At 48.7% G+C, this 15,986-nt stretch overlaps 1 protein-coding gene and 1 non-coding gene across 4 annotated transcripts in view; one reads left to right on the top strand and one right to left on the bottom strand.

The window, feature by feature from the left end:
• Window positions 1–15,986, bottom strand: part of DAAM2 (dishevelled associated activator of morphogenesis 2) — a 126,540-nt gene that overhangs the window by 90,068 nt on the left and 20,486 nt on the right. The window contains exon 1 of one of the 3 annotated variants that reach the window (XM_065913236.1): window positions 2,665–2,758. The exons of the other annotated variants lie outside the window; for them this stretch is intronic. The gene's annotated coding sequence lies outside the window, so the exon portion shown is untranslated. Of the gene's footprint in view, window positions 1–2,664; window positions 2,759–15,986 lie in introns of those variants that run through there. 3 annotated transcript variants of the gene reach the window in all.
• Window positions 1,489–1,561, top strand: TRNAG-CCC (transfer RNA glycine (anticodon CCC)). Its single transcript has one exon. It is a non-coding gene; the product is annotated as a tRNA-Gly (tRNA).

Genomic DNA, 15,986 nt, shown 5'->3' with positions numbered 1-15,986 from the left:
GTGAGCGTGACAAAGACCTTGTGGCCCCCAAAGTCAAACTCTGTGCCCTCAGGACTTCCTGGCCCACCGACTGCTAACGCAGGAGCTGGATGGAGCCAGAGAGAGGGCTGGAGAAAGGAAACCCAGGATGATCGGTCAGGATCCTGGGAAAGGACAGGAACCGGAGGATAAAGATAATGAGAGTGTTGCTCACAGGGAGGTGTGACCACAAGTGACCTCACAGCAAGACCCAAGACCTCAGCAGGAAGAGGAGGAGGAGGAACAAGAGGTGGATGAGGAGGAGGGGGCGGTCTGGGTCCTGGGTCTCATCTCTGGCCACCTGCGCGGGGGGGCTCTCCGATCCACACGGGGTGCCGGCCACCCAGCCCCATATCCAAGGCCCAAGGCTGGAGGTCAGCACAGTGCGTCTGCTCGTGTCCAGGGAGTTGAGGCATCCACAGTTCCGGATGTCAGGGAGCCTGCTCTGGCCTTCTCACCCAAGGGCTGGACCCTGGGAGAGGTCTGAAGTTCTAGGGTGGCCAGAGAACACCCCTCTTCGGGAGGAAACCACACAGCGCTCTCAGGAGGCCTGGCACTTTCCCTTCCCAGCCTCGGCACAAGCTGCCCCATCTGGAAAGACTTACAGAGGAGCATCCATTTGCTAGAGATCAGAGAGGGTGTGTTGGAAATGGGGCTCCCTGCCCCTAATTCAGGGACTTTCTTCTTTCCTGACTTGCATGTTCTTCTCTGAATCTCTGGACTGGGTCCCCCCTGATCCTGCGAGATCAGAAATCCATGCGGCTTCACTCCCCCTGCCCTGGACGGAGTCCAGTTCACTCTGTCCCGAAGGGGAGAAGGGACGTTAAACCGTCTCTTCCCGAGATACCCTTACTGCACCTCCGCCTCCTGCAGCAGAGTCAGTGTAGCCTTTCTTAATCTTGGGTGTTTGGGCCTTCCAAGCACACAATGCAGAATCCGGTTTAAGCAACAAAGCATTAACGTTAAACACTATCATTTGAGGAAACCACTTGGTGCCAACTCGCACAGAAGCATAAACTTGGGGACTAAAATCTTAGGCCAGTAGTAGGTTCTGTGATGCCTACTCGGATGATTCAGAATGAATGCATTCATTTTTAAGATTACTATTAAAGTGAAAACAAAATGAAACATTTAAAGCAAAGAATATTCGCAAGCAGAGCTCTCAACACAACTCTCTCCCAGGGTCTCTGGGTTCATCTGGAAGACTCTGCCTGGGGCTGAGCACTGGGCTGTGGAGTCAGGCTGGTCAGGCTTTCCCCAGCCTAGTGTCCAGTCTTCAGCACCCATCAGAATCGCTGGCACACAGAAGACTCTCAGGCTCAACATTTGTAAACCAACACTGGAATGAATGATTGAATGAATGAAGATGTTCAAGTCCTGGTTCCGCAATTTACCAGCTCTGTTTCCCCAGGCAAGGCCCCTCGCCTCTCTGAGCCTCAGTTAATTCATCCATAAAAATCTCCAGGGACTTCCCCGGTGGTCCAGCGGCTAAGACTCTGCACTCCCAATGCAGAGGGCCCTGGTTCAAACCCTGGTCAGGGAACTAGATCCCACATGCTGCAGCTAAGCGTTTACATGCCTCAACTGAAAGATCCCACAAGACCCGGCGGAGTCAAATAAATAATAAAATAGATATATTTCTTAAAAAATCTCCAAAACTATTCATGACTCAAACAATTACTTCGAGGATGAAATGAAATGGTACCCCAAAAGCCCTTGGCACTGTGATTGGCACATTCAAGCTACAGGATAAATGGTAATTATTATTGTCACTTGTCCAAGACAGCTTTAATCTCATATCCAAAACATCTTTCTAGATCTTCACACCCTGCCAATTCCATCATGGCATTTTTTTTTTTTTTTAAATCTCAGTAAACCCTCAGCCACAGCCTGGCACAAGATGGAACAGAGGAAAGGACTCTTGGAGCAGAATTCGGCAGTGAGCATCTCTGATCTGGGGCTCAGGGACTGAACCTGCTTCTGTAGCCTGCATCCTCTGTGGGGGTCACAGACCCCAGCCCTCCCAACTATAACATCTGGGCATTCTCAGCGAGGCAGCTCACCTGCTCCCAGGCCACAGGAAACAGGGCTGGGGGACGTGCAAAATGGGGAGGTACCAGCTCAGTCCCATTCTGCCTGGGGAACCCTCCCCCATGCCTTTTCAGGCTGAGCTGGGGCAGCCCAGGGCAACGTTCCCAGGCTTCAGAACAACAGGCCTTCATTCTTCCCAATCCTGAGTAGACCTGCCTCCTCCCGCTCCAGCCCTGCCTGCTGTAGCTCGGGCAGCTGACCGGGTCCAAGGGCCCTAGAGACCAAGCCCAGGGCCTGGTCTGTCCCCCCGCCCGAGTCCGCAGCTGAGATAGAATCACAGTGTCACTCACTGCCTTTGGCCTGGAGCATTTTCGCACACAGCCCTCCCTGGCCACACTTTGTTTTCCCCAAATGAGAGAAAACTGACATCTGCCCTTGATCTTCACCCCTCAGGCCTGGCTCCAGATGTTCCCAGATGTCAATCCTCAGCTCCCTGCCTCAGGGGTGACAACCACTAGGAGAGGGCTGGGGCTAGCCCCAAGTCCAAGGCTCCCTACCCACTGGGAATCCCAGCCGGCCCTCCCCCCGCCCCCATCTCCTCCTTCCCACATTTACCCATCAGATTCCATCCAGCAAGAATCACCAGACTCAATCCCAAAACTGCAATCCACAATCGGAGGTTTCTCTCACTTCCCAAGTTTATCCAGCTATTTTCTAACTTTCTTTTTAGGGATCCTGAGCTCAGCCTTTAAGAATGATCCTTGTATGTCCCAGAGCCAGGGCAGAGGGATGGGAGCCCAGGGCTGCAGCGGGGGGCTCTGGCCAGAAAGTCCTTCCTTGGGCATGGATTCCTGGGGGTGTGCACTTGACGCAAAGCAGCCTCCTTCCTAGGGAGGGTCCAGCCCACAAATCCAGCCCAGGAGGGTCCCAGCTGCAGCCTAAGGAGGCACCCAGCAGGGGAGGCAGGACTACCAGTGGAGTACACAGCTTGTGGCTGCTTTCTTAAAGGGACAGCCTGCCTGAAAAGCCCATGGGGAGAAATATACAGAGGAAGGAAGCTGTGGGGATGGTGGAGTTACTCAGAGAAAAGCTGGCAACAAGCACTAGGACCCTGGCTTGTTCACAAACCTAATCCTGGGACTTAAAAGCCTTGACCCTCTCCTGCTGTGTAGGACAAAGAGACAGAAAGACAGTTCTCACAGGCAGACATCTCCACCTGCAACCACCCCCCTCCAAACCTTCCCCCTCGGGGGCTGGACTCACCCAGAGGGCAGTACAAAAACCCATAACAAATGTGAACCACTTCCTGTGTGCAAGACCCCTTCCTATGTCCTTTGCACCAAAGAACTTATTTGGTCTCCACTTGTGTACACAAGCAGGTAGGGCCGAGGGTGCAGAACCCACCGGCCAATGAGGAGACGGAAGAGATCGGGCTCCATCTCTGGGTCGGGAAGATCCCCTGAAGGAGCACAAGGCAACCCGCTCCAGTATTCTTGCCTGGAGAATCCCATGGACAGAGGAGCCTGGAAGGCTTCGGTCCATAAGGTTGCCCAGAGCTGGACACAACTGAAGCGACTTAGCACACACATACTTGAGTGTGGAGATACCGCTATTTTCATTGTTCCTATTTTACTGATGAAGAAATTGAGGCCTAGAGAGAAAACTGCCAAACGTTGCGGGTAGTAAATGGAAATATTTTGGGTTTGAACATATCTGGTTCTACTCAACCAGTTTTCCCTAAAGGGGTCTAGGGGAACCTCCCGATATCAATCGACAACACAGATGAAGTTCCTACCAGGGTCAGGTTCATGCAGTGAGAAAGGCAACATGCAAGACGAGGTGTCCGCCCTCAAATGCTCGCTGGAAAGAATTATCCAGATAGGAGCACCAAACTTGTCTGGAAGGTGGAATTACTTGTATTTTTTTCTTCTTCTTTACTGTTTTTTTTCCTACACTTTCTAAAATAAGCACTTATTCCTTAAAGAGTCGGACATGACTTAGCAACTGAACAAAATTTTAAAGAGAAATAAGATTCTGCCTCCTATCTCCTACTTGAATATTTCAAATGACCAGAGAGCAGGGAGACCTCTCTATTCTATGTGGACGTTCTAAGAGGTAGGAGAGTAGCAAAATGAATAGGACAGTGCAGCAACTCTGTAATGAAATCTGCATCCTACCCATTATCAATCTACAGGCAGCAGTAGCTTGTAGATAGAATTAGAGCAATAGCTCTTTTTTTTTCCCAACCAAAACCGAAATTAGAAAGTTTTTCCGCATCTGGTAATTAAAAGAAAACAAAACTCAGCAAAGACCCAACTCCTATGCTCTTCCAGACCCTTCACAACGTGATCACCAGCGCCCTGCGGCTTGCCCCTCACTTGGTCCCATTCGCCTCACCCAGCAGCCAGGTCAGACTTCCCGAGGTCTGCCTAAGCCTAGCCACCACTCTGACCTTTGCTTGCTGAGCCTTCTGCCTACGGTGCCGTTCATTTCCTCCGACAAAGTCCTTGACACTAAGACCCAGCTTACAGTTACCGCTCCTACGGAGGCTTCCACCCTGACGAGCAGAATCGATTGGTCCCTTCTCTGAGCTCCTATAAGCTTTACCCATCCAGATTATGCTGAGATCTGGCATCATGGTGTATTCTAATGAACTTAGTGTCTCTGTTCACTTTTCCATACCTAGCGACAAAATATCTATGGAATAAGGCAGCACAAGATATTGATTTTTTTTAAGGAGGCTATTGTGATCCTCTAGTTTCTGACTGAAAGAAACAGGTTTCTTCAGAGGAAACATTCCTTTTATTTTTTTTAATATTTATTTGGCTGTGTTGGGTCCTAGTTGCATCATGCAGGGCAACATGGCACATAGATTCACCAGCTGGGGTGCACAAGCTTAGCTGCTCCGTGGCATGTGGGATTTTAGTTTCTGGGCCAGGGATCGAATCGGCATCCTCTGCGTTTCACAACGGACTCTTAAATGCTGGACTCCTAGGGAAGTCCTGATAGATAATATTAATTAATGTTTGAACAGCATGTATAGCTTTCCAGGTCCTTTCTCCAACATTATCTCACTTGAGCTACAACACAACTGGTGGTACTGGAAGCATCAAATATGAATACTGTGACAGCAACTCATGTTGAGGTCCCTAAAAGTCTGCTCTTTGGGGGTTAGGTTTGCCTGGATGGTCATAAAGGACTGGCCTGGCTCCCAGACACCACTTTTAGGTAAGATGGATGGTTCCCATCTCCTGGTCCTGTCCTCTGCATGCTTCCCAGAGCTCCAGTGTGACACGTCCTCGCCATGGGCTCCCCCACCAACCAGGAAGGGGGATGGTGCTTCCACGCTGGCTGAAGAGTGGATTCTCTCTGGGCTCATGAACACAGCATGGCCAGAGCTCTAATGAGGCCACAGCTTCAAGTGAGAATCCAGAGTGATCCTGCCAGTTTCAAGGAGGAGAATCTTGTCATGAAGCCCCCACTGGACCCAACAAGGCAGCCAGTCCACAAACACTGGCTCTGGAGGGGGCGGGTCACGAGGAGAGGGTATGCACCAAAGATGCCCACAACGTTAGATCCAGAAGGAAACTTTGAGATCCCAGGGCTCAGTGCCCCTCTAGGTAGCTGGGGAAACTAGGCCCAGACTAGGGAGGGACTTGTCAGAAGTATAGCGTGCATGAATGGCAAAGTGAGGGCAACTGAGCCTTTTCTCATCCAAGCAAGAAAAAACACAACCTGAAGACTCTGTACTAAAAGAAAGCCACAAAGGCCAAATTACTGTTTCAGGGCATTCTTCACAACATGCAAGGATTCTTGAATGCAACATCACACACAGAAAACAGTAAAGGAAATAGTGAAGAAGTAACAGAGGAAGATGTTAACAGAGGAATCTTAAAATGTAGTACTCTTGGAGGCGAGTACGTGTCATAACCCACCCCTCATAACCTCTCCTGCAAGCGATGAGGGCAGGCAGGTCTCAGTCTAAAACTAATTCCACATCAAAAATAAACAAACAACCCAATCAAAAAGTGAGCAGAGATCTAAATAGACATTTCTCCAAAGAAGACATACAGATGGCCAAAAAGCACATAAAAAGATCCACAACACTGCTAATTATTAGAGAAATGCAAATCAAAACCACAATGAGGTATTATCTCACACTGGTCAGAAAGGACATCATTGAAAAGTCTACAATTAATAAATGCTAGGAGATCCAACCAGTCCATCCCTAAAGGAGATCAGTCCTGGGTGTTCATTGGAAGGACTGATGCTGAAGCTGAAACTCCGATACTTTGGCCACCTCATGGGAAGAGTTGACTCATTGGAAAAGACCCTGATGCTGGGAGGGATTGGGGGCAGGAGGAGAAGGGGAAGACAGAGGATGAGATGGCTGGATGGCATCACCGACTCGATGGACATGAGTCTGAGTAAACTCCAGCAGTTGGTGGTGGACAGGGAGGCCTGACATGCTGCGATTCATGGGGTCGCAAAGAGTCTGATACGATTGAGCGACTGAAGTGAACTGAATAAATGCTAGAGAGAGTGTGTAGAAAAGGCAAGCCTCCTACACTGTTGGTGAGAAGGAAAATTGGTACAGCCACTATGGAGAACAGTATGGAGGTTCTTAAAAAGCTAAAAGGAGAGTTACCATATGATCCAGCAATCCCACTTGTGGGCATATATCTGGAGAAAACCATAATTTGAAAGGATACATGCCCCTCATCATGTTCACTGCAGCACTGTTTTCAATAGCCAAGACACAGGAGCAACCTAAATGTCCAACGACAGAGGAATGCATAAAGAACATGTGGTACATATGTACAATGAAATAACTACAACAGACATAAAAAATGAAATAATGCCATTTGCAGCAACATGGATGAACCCAGAGCTAACCATACTAAGTGCAATAAGTTAGAGAAAGACAAATGTCACTACATCACTCATATGTAGAATCTACTTTTAAAAGTGATGCAAATAAACTTATTTACAAAACAAAAACAGACTCAGAAATCACAAAAACTTGTGGTTACCCAAGGGGGAAAGATGGGGGTGAGGGATAAATCAGAAGTTCAGAATTAACATATACGCACTATCTATAAAACAGATAACCAATAAGGACCTACTATATAGCACAGGGAACTCTACCCAATGTTCCATAATGACCTATATGACAAAGAATCTGAAAAAGAATGGATATATGTATATGTATAACTATAACACCTGAAACTAACTCAAGATTGTAAACCAAGTGGTGGTTTAGTCACTAAGTCTTGTCCAACTCTTGTGACCCCATGAACTATAGATTGCCAGGCTCCTCTGTCCATGGGATTTTCCAGGCAAGTGTACTGGAGTGAGTTGCCATTTCCTTCTCTAGGGGATCTTCCCGACCCAGGGATTGATTTCAGGTCTCCTGCATTGCAGGCAGATTCTTTACTGACTGAGACACCAGGGAAACCAGGTTAATCAAGTATACTCCAATAAAATAAAACAACTGAAAAATAAAACGATTTCTACATCAACCTTGCAGAATGCATTGGAATGGGGACCACGTGGACTGAGGCTTTCTTTCATCCTCAGGTAACCGAATTCATGGCTGTGATCGTTACTGCTGCTTCATCAAGTATCACTGGTTTCCACTCCTCCCTCTAGGCACATAATAGATCGTGCATCCTGGACTCTTGTGTCTGAGTGGGGCCATGTGACTAATTCTGGCCCGTGAATTGACAATAGATGCTGAGTGTTAATGATGGTTAATTATGGTGGTTAATTTTATGTGTCAGCTGGGTCAGACCATGGTATGATCCCAGATATTTGATAAAACTAGATGTCTGCATGAAAGTAATTTTTTTTTTAGATAGGATAAACATTTACATTGGTAGACTTTGAGTAGACCAGATTACTCTCCATAATGTGGGTTCAGTTCAGTTCAGTCACTCAGTTGTGGCCAACTCTTTGTGACCCCATGCATTAATGTGGGTGGGCCTCATCTAATCATCTGAAAAGAAATGGCCTTAAAGAAAAGATGGACATCCTCCAAGAAGGAATTCTGCTTCCAGACTGTCTTTGGATTTGAGCTGAAACACTGACTCTTCCTGGGGTCTCCAGCCTGCAGGGGCTTCCCTGCCCCCACAGTCAAGTAAGCCAGTTCCTTAAAATAAATAAACGACAGGAAGGAGGGAGGGTAAGTAAGAGGAAAGGTAGCGAGGAGAGAGGAAGGGATTCAGGGATAGAGATATACACATCCTATTAATTCTCTCTGGACAACCCTGACCAATATAAGCATCATTAGTGATCTTGATTCTAGAGCATTTAATTGTCAGAACTGGATCCTCTTCCCCTTTGACACAGCGATCACCTACACTTGGGGAGGTGTCTGTTCTGCCAGGCTTGGTTCCTAAGTTTTACTATGAGGACAGGTCTTACGTTGACCCATTACAAACAAGTAGCGTGAGTAAGAAAGAAACCTGTTTGATGTCACTGAACTCCGGGGACTCTGCGTTACCACAGCATAATCTAACTCATACTGGCTGAAGTACTACTGGCTGTTCCTCTTAGATTTGAGATGCTAGAATGTAAGGGAGAAAAAAAAAATTTTAAAAAGTAATGGAACCATAAAAGGATTTTCATTACGGCCTCCCACGGAGCCCCAGACACACAGTTCTTCCTCTAGTTTCCTTCATCCGTCTTAGATCCTGGGAAGTCTTAATGCAGAATCCAACCTCCATCATGTACGTGCACCAAAGGTACAATCTCCCTGGTGAAAGAAACTTCCCTAGAAAATGTTCAGAGTTCCACTGAGGAATCTGACCCTATGTCTGAAATGGGAAACTCGCCAAAGAACAAAAGTTTCCACTACGGCAAGAATGTTAAACACGATAAAAAATTTTTTTCTCAGTAAGAAAAATGAGACCATGAGTATTTATAAGCCAAAACCCAAAGGCCATTCCTAGTTCCTGTGAGGTTTCCTGCTGTAGCAGGGGGGTGGGGTGGGGGCTTGGGAGTCAAGAAGCAGTTTAAACGGGTACTGGGGAGAGAGCGAGATGTCCTTGGCTCAAACGCAGGTGGGTTAAGTGTGGAGCCTTCCAGGAGATGCAGCTACAGAGTGCTGGTGATTCTCCCTAGGAATTGCTGGTGACCCAGGACCTGCTGGGACTCTGCATCCTTCTACTCAACGGATAAATCCAGTCCGGTAACCATGTATATAGGGCTTCCCTGGTGACTCGGAAAAGAATCCGCCTGCTCATGCAGGTGACCCAGGTTCGATCCCTGGAGGAGGAAATGGCAACCAGTATTCCAGTATTCTTGCCAGCGAAAATCCTATGGACAGAGGAGCCTGGTGGGTTATAGTCCACAGGGTCGAAAAAGAGTCAGACACATCGGAGCAACTACACAACATCAACAACCATAAATACACTATCAGAGGTAAACTCTGAGAGTAAGGTATAATGGATTTAAACTACTACAGAAGATTTAGCTTAGACCATTCTTAACTGAGTGTGTGTTGGGGATGAGGAGTGGTGGCGGGCAGATTCCAGAGACACCTGGCAATTCTAGAGACGACTTTGGTGTCACAACCAGTGAATGCTACTGGCATCTGATGGGCAGAGGCCAATGATGCTGCTAAACATCCTATAAAGCCCAGAAAGACACCACCCCTCCTCAACAAGGGATTATCCAGGTAGTATCAAGGTTGAGAGATCCTGGTTGAGACTAAACCCCTAGTTGGACAGGTGTGATGGTTTACAAGAAACAGCAGGACAAACATTCACAGATGTTCTGTCTGTGAAAACATTCACAACATGCTCTGACGGATAAGATAAGCAGAATCCAACTCAATATTCATACACATATGTAGATAAACCAAAGTTGGCTGTGCCACTAAGGCATTCTGAGAGGTACTATGATGTAGTTTACATGCGAAGGGAAATATATTTCCTTGCTGCTCTCTCTTCCCCGAGAGGCAGAAAGGCAGAAGGATCAGATGAGAAGGTCTGTTATTCAAAAGCTGTCTGATTTACAAAGGAGGCAAAGAGAAAAGTTTACAAGTGGGGCTGGAGGAATGGCAGCCAAACCACTCGGCAAAATAAAGCGGGAGCTGGTTAAGTTTCTGATGAGCCCAAGAAAGGAGCAAGCTAAAAAGTCCAAACCATAATAAGACTGCTCACCAAGCCATCAGCCTCTTAGAACAAGGCTGTCCAATCCTCAATTTCAACTGTTTGCAGTGTTGTAATGTAAACACCATCCATTTCCTCAAATCTCCTTCAAGTTTACCATGTTCACAAAGCCCTTGTGTAAATGGTGTGTGTCTGTGTGTGTTGTGTAGATCAGGGTATAAGGACTAAATTTCACATCTGGGTCAACACACTGCAAAAGAGAGTCCACCTGCACAAAACCAGCAATAAAAAAAAGTGAATGTTGACTGCAGGCCTACTATGCACCAGGCATTGTTCAAGCAGTTGACATGCAAACACAGCAAATGCTCCCAGCTGCCTTGTGGGGAATGTGATGTTAACCTTATTAGGGATAAGCGGTCTGAAGGAGAGGGAATGTAAGCCACTCACTCAGGGACCACAGTGAGTAGAGGTCAAGAATTCAAATCCAAGTGGTCCAGCTCGAGAGCCCAAGTTCTTAACCTCACAGCCACCCTTGTTCATGACTCACAGTGATTAATAATCTCAACTGCGTGTGTGCGTGCACACACACGCTAAGTCATGTCCAACTCTTCGCGACCCCCTGGACTGAAGCCCACCAGGCTCCTCTGGCCATGGTGTTTTCCAGGCAAGAACACTGGAGTGGGTAGCCAATCCTGTCTCCAGGGGACCTTCCTGACCCAGGGATTGAACTCATGTCTCTTTGAGTCTCCTGCTTTAGCAGCCAGATTCTTTACCACTGTTCCATACTAGTTGGATGGAAATAGGAACGCAGAGCTGGAGGTGGCAGGAAAGACTGAAGCCATCACCTCTTACTTGGGAATCTCTAGCCCAGTGGTTCTCAACCTTTACTGTGATCAGGATCACCTACTGGGCTTGATAAAACGCAAACAGATTGCACCTGCTGCTTCTGATGTAGCAGATCTGGGGTGGGGGTTGGGGGGGGTCAGGGAAAGGACTTGCGTTTCTAGCAAGCTCCAGGGGATACTGATTCTGCTGGTTCAGAACCACTCTTTAAGAAACACCGCTGCTTAGGAGGGATGTGGGGCTCCCAGGGCTTTGGGGGGCTGGATCCAGCTAATTTATTCTGAGTCTCAGAGACAGGGCTGCTCAGGTGATATCTGGCCACAGTACTGTCTACTGTATAGCTGGAAACTGGAGAAGGCTAATGCTGAAGAGGATGGAGGAAGGCACAGACGGACGGCAATTAGACTTCAACATGGAAGACTTCCTGGAGGAAGAGCCGAGTGGTGAGAAGTGGTGACAGTGGACTTGTTGGTTTGATGCCCACTCTAGATGCCAGGACTGACGCACTCGAGTTCCCTCCCTAGGGAAAACACCGTCATTCAGTACGTGCCCTCCCTGGAACCACTTGTCCTCTCTGGTGGCTCAGGGGTAAAGAATCCGTCTGCAAAGCAGGAGACTGCCTGCAGCGCGGGAGATGTGGGTTCGATCCCTGGGTCAGGAACATCCCCTGGAGAAGGAAATGGCAACCCACTCCAGTCTTCTCATCTGCAAAATCCCATGGACAGAGAAGCCTAGGAGGCTACAGTCCATGGGGTCACAAAGAGTCAGACACAACTGAGCGACACCACCACCTGAGGTTCCTTTCTCAACTGAGCATCTTTCGTTGCACTGACCTGAGATGTTCTGGAAAGCAGAGCTGCCCCAAAGTAGGAGAAGATGAGCAGCTGGTCTAACTGTCTGTATCCTGGGATCCACTCCCCCACCTCCCAAAAAAAACCTCACTAGCATGTTCTTCATGAGGCGAGCGGCTCAAGCCAAGAGCAGCTACATGAAAGAGACCAGTAGTGAGGAGAACTGTGTACACACACATATGCATGCAGGCACCCCAATCTGCCTCTTCCTTCCTTCTGTATCTGGAGGAAATTATCATCTGGTTAGTGCCCTCAGATGAACTGGGGAGGCAAATTCGCCAGTTGTGGTTTGTGAGGGGGTGAGTAGCCAGGGAGATGGGTGTCGGGGGGAGCCAATCCACTTCCCTCTGGCTCTGAAATCCACAGTTATTTGCCTGGACCGGCCTAGGATCTCATTTCCCAATGAGAGGAATCTCGCTCTCTTGGTGACACACACTTTCCCCAAGAATGCTTGACTTTTCAATGAGGAATTCTTGTATATCTGGGATTCTTGGAATCAGGACAAACACAGATTGCTGGCTCTATCCTAGGACTGCAAACCCTCTAGAACTCACAGGAGTAGAAAGAGAAGGGGCGCTGGCAATGGGGAGCACCACGGGGAGGCAGTGGCAGGATTGAGATGCAGGACCCAAGGGTTCAAAGCCCCAGGCTCCCCAGAAGCTCCCCACTGACCCCCGGATCAGAAGACACCTTCCATGCTGTGGCTAGATGGCCACCCGGGTGCGGGCTCAGTCATTAAGTCGTGTCTAACTCTTTGAGACCCTATGAACTATAGCCCACCAGGCTCCCCTGACCATGGGATTTCCCAGGCAAGAATACTGGAGCGAGGTGCTGTTCCCTTCTCCAGGGGATCTTCCTGACCCAGGGATCAAACCTGCATCTCCTGCATTAGCAGGCAGGCTCTTTTACCACTGAGCCACCAGGGAAGCCTCCGGCCAGTGTGGAAAGGTAGAAATACAGGATAATGCTTGCTGTTGCTACAGAGTTATAGCACGGTGGAAGTCACATGGTTGGTGAGATCCCCCTGGAGAAGGGAATGGCTATCCACTGCAGTATTCTTGCTTGAAGAATCCCATGAACAGAGGAGCCTGGCGGGCTACAGTCCAAGGGGTCGCAAAAAGTCAGACATGACTTAGCAACTAAGCACGCATGCCCCTTGCCCAGGCACCTGTCTAATCACAGTGCAGAAGGTGCCTTCTGATCTGGCAGTCGGTGGGGAGTTCATTGTAAAAGGAGATGGGAATCCAGTGATCCAGCTCTGGTGATCCAGTGGCTAAGACTCCACGTCCAAATGAAGGGGGCCCAGGGTTGATCCCTGATTGGGAAACAGATCCTGAGTACCGCAAATAAAAATCTGGTGTGCTGAAGTGTGCAAGCGCTGAGCCCAGTGCTTGGCACAGAGGAGGCCTTGGACGTATGGCAGGTGTCACTCAGGGAGTCTGAGGAGGAAGAGTCTGGAAATCTCTCTGTGTGGCCAACCAGCTGCAGGAGGCCCAGCAGCAGGAAGACGCAGCTCCCGGGGTCAGCGCAGCCAAGCTTCCTACGCGTCCCCCAGCCCCTCGGGGGCTCCGGATGCTCTGGCAGGTTACGGCCAGGCCACCCCTCCCCAGGCCACAGTGCAGCCCAGCTGCTTTCATCTAAAGTGCTAACGTGTGGGTTCCAGGTCACCAGAAAGAAATGGTAGATGGTCTACAGGGGTCCTGGGTCCCTTGGCCTCCTCAGCTTAAAATGCTGGCCTCTCCATAAAGATCAGGCCAACACTCCAGCCTTGCCGTCTAGAGAACCCCAGGAGCTCTTCATCCAACCAGAGAAAGCAGGGGCCTGAGTGTTTGCCCCCCACCCCCACCACCCCAGCTCCTGCCAAAAGCTCTACAACCTGGGCAAACAGACCAGGCCCCTAGGGTGTTTTCCATCTAACTGAGAAGGCAAAACATAGACATGAAAGGCTTAAGAAATACAGAAAAACAAGGGGAAAGAAAACAGTTGTCTTTCCAAGGCACTCATGTACACAGAGGGATCATGAGCTGACCTGGGGAATCCACAGTCCACAGTTAATCTGGGGAGACTTTCAAGGGGGAGCGGTGCTGGGTGTGGCAGCCACTCAGGGTCACCCACCAGTTCCCCCCCAAAGTCCCCTCTCTAGGCCCTGTGGCCTGACTGCAGGAGAATGGGCACTCTTGCCTGAAATAGTAAATTTACATAACCTCCCCATTGCAGCGATGCTCCGCGCGGCTCTGGTTACAACAACAAGGGTTTAAGAACAGGAGAGTTTGCAATGGCAAAGGCAGAGGGGGAAAAACAAAACAAAATCCACATGAGGTTTTCATTTGCTTTAGCCACGTGAGAATGGCCCTGTAGATCCAGCTATAAATACCCCACTGCCATTGCCGCAAGATGGAAAATTGTGCACGCGCACATGCGCGCGCACACACACACAAGACAAGCCTTCTCAAACAGTTCGTGGGCTTAAGAATGCAAATCAATGTTTCTAAGAATATCTGCCTTGAGAAGATAACAGTACTGGATTCCATCTTGTGCCGAGTCCTCCCCAAACATACTGGAGGGGACTGCAAAGACGCGGCCGCACAGTCATCACCAGGGTGAAACGCAGAGCTGTCCCCACGGCCTCCAGGCCAAGCCAGAGAGGCCACAGACAGGGCTGAGGGGTCAGGTTGTATACCAAATCCCTCAGAAGGAAGTGGAGACCCTCCCCACCCCTCAAGCTGTTTGACCCAGGACACCTTAGATCCAATTCCCTGGAAGCAGAGCCTGAGACAGAGGTTCGTATACATGGCACGTACTGAGGTCGTGCTCTCAGGAGAAACCAGGAAGGGAATAAGGGATAGAAAGGGGAAGGATCTGCCAAGAATGTGGTTTTAGGAGAAGTCAAGCTTCAGCCCAATTCAGGGGGAGCTCTGAAGAAGGAACGGCATTGCCATATCTACCCCAGTTGGGGCGAGGGAGTGGGGCTTTTGTACCTTTTCCCCAGTTAGTCATTGGCCACAGGCTGCAGGGGAAGGTGGGGGTAAGCATGATGTAATTCCCAGGCACCTCGGGGTGAGAAGGTTCAATAACCCCAAGGCAGTCCCCACAGATGTGAGCCATTAGCTAGAACACCCACGTTGGCCGGAGGGGTAGAGGGGCCTGCAGGGGGCACCAACATCATCTTCCCAATGAGTCGGTGAGCCCAAGCGCTTTATTGCTTAGAGTATTTTCTATTGATTACAAAGAGTAGTTGGTTTCCTTGCTTGCTTTTATTTCTTTGGCATGGGATGCTTTTAGAATAAACCCACTGAAGAGAGAAGCAAAGATTTGATCAATGTGGCGCATGATGTGAACGGCCCACCTAACATTAATTCTCTCCTTTTTCCATACTAATAGGTCCCTGGTCCGGTTTGAAGCATCAAAATACCCATTTAAAAAGTTTTTAGCTTCTCCTCAGACTCTTGCAGTTTGAAGTCCCCTTAACAGAGTTTCAACCAGTTTCTAGAGGTTGGAAAAAAGCTTGTTAAAAGCTTTTCAGAAAAGCTTATTAAAGAGAACGAATTAGCTGATATGCACTTTTTGTACTTTGTCCTTCTCTTTCTTCCTGCCTGAGATGCAGATGTGAAGCTAGCGGTGACGCAGCCATCTTGTAACCATGAGACAATAAGCATAAAAACAAAAATCTATTCTAAGGAAGGCTGAAGTAGAGAGACAGAAGGAGCTCATGTCCCTCGTAGCACTGTGGTGCTACTCTGCCAACTCAGGACTGCATCTACTGTCCTGAAAATGAGAAAAATACAGAACCCGAGTTGTTGGAGCCACTCTGGTGGGGCTTCTGAATTCCATGGACAGAGGAACCTGGTGGGGCTACAGTCCATGGGGTTGCAACCACCACCACCATCACCATGTAGCTGAACAAAAATTCTAACTGGTTCTAAAACACTAGTTCTATGGGGTGTCCTATGGAAAAAGTCCTCTTCAGATAAAGAAATTGAGAGAACACCATTTAAACAATGTGAAACCAGATTTGACTACAGTGCCTCTCTGAACATTGTGGCTCTGTGAGCAAAAGAAGGGCAAAGATGGAATGGCTGCTTCAATTTCTTTGACCACAGAACTTTCTTCCCAGGGCCATTGTGGG

This window comes from Muntiacus reevesi, chromosome 20 (assembly GCF_963930625.1).
Source record: "Muntiacus reevesi chromosome 20, mMunRee1.1, whole genome shotgun sequence".
Taxonomy (NCBI): Eukaryota; Metazoa; Chordata; class Mammalia; order Artiodactyla; family Cervidae; genus Muntiacus; species Muntiacus reevesi.
Note: the sequence above shows the minus strand (reverse complement) of the source record. Positions and strands in the feature narration are given on the sequence as shown.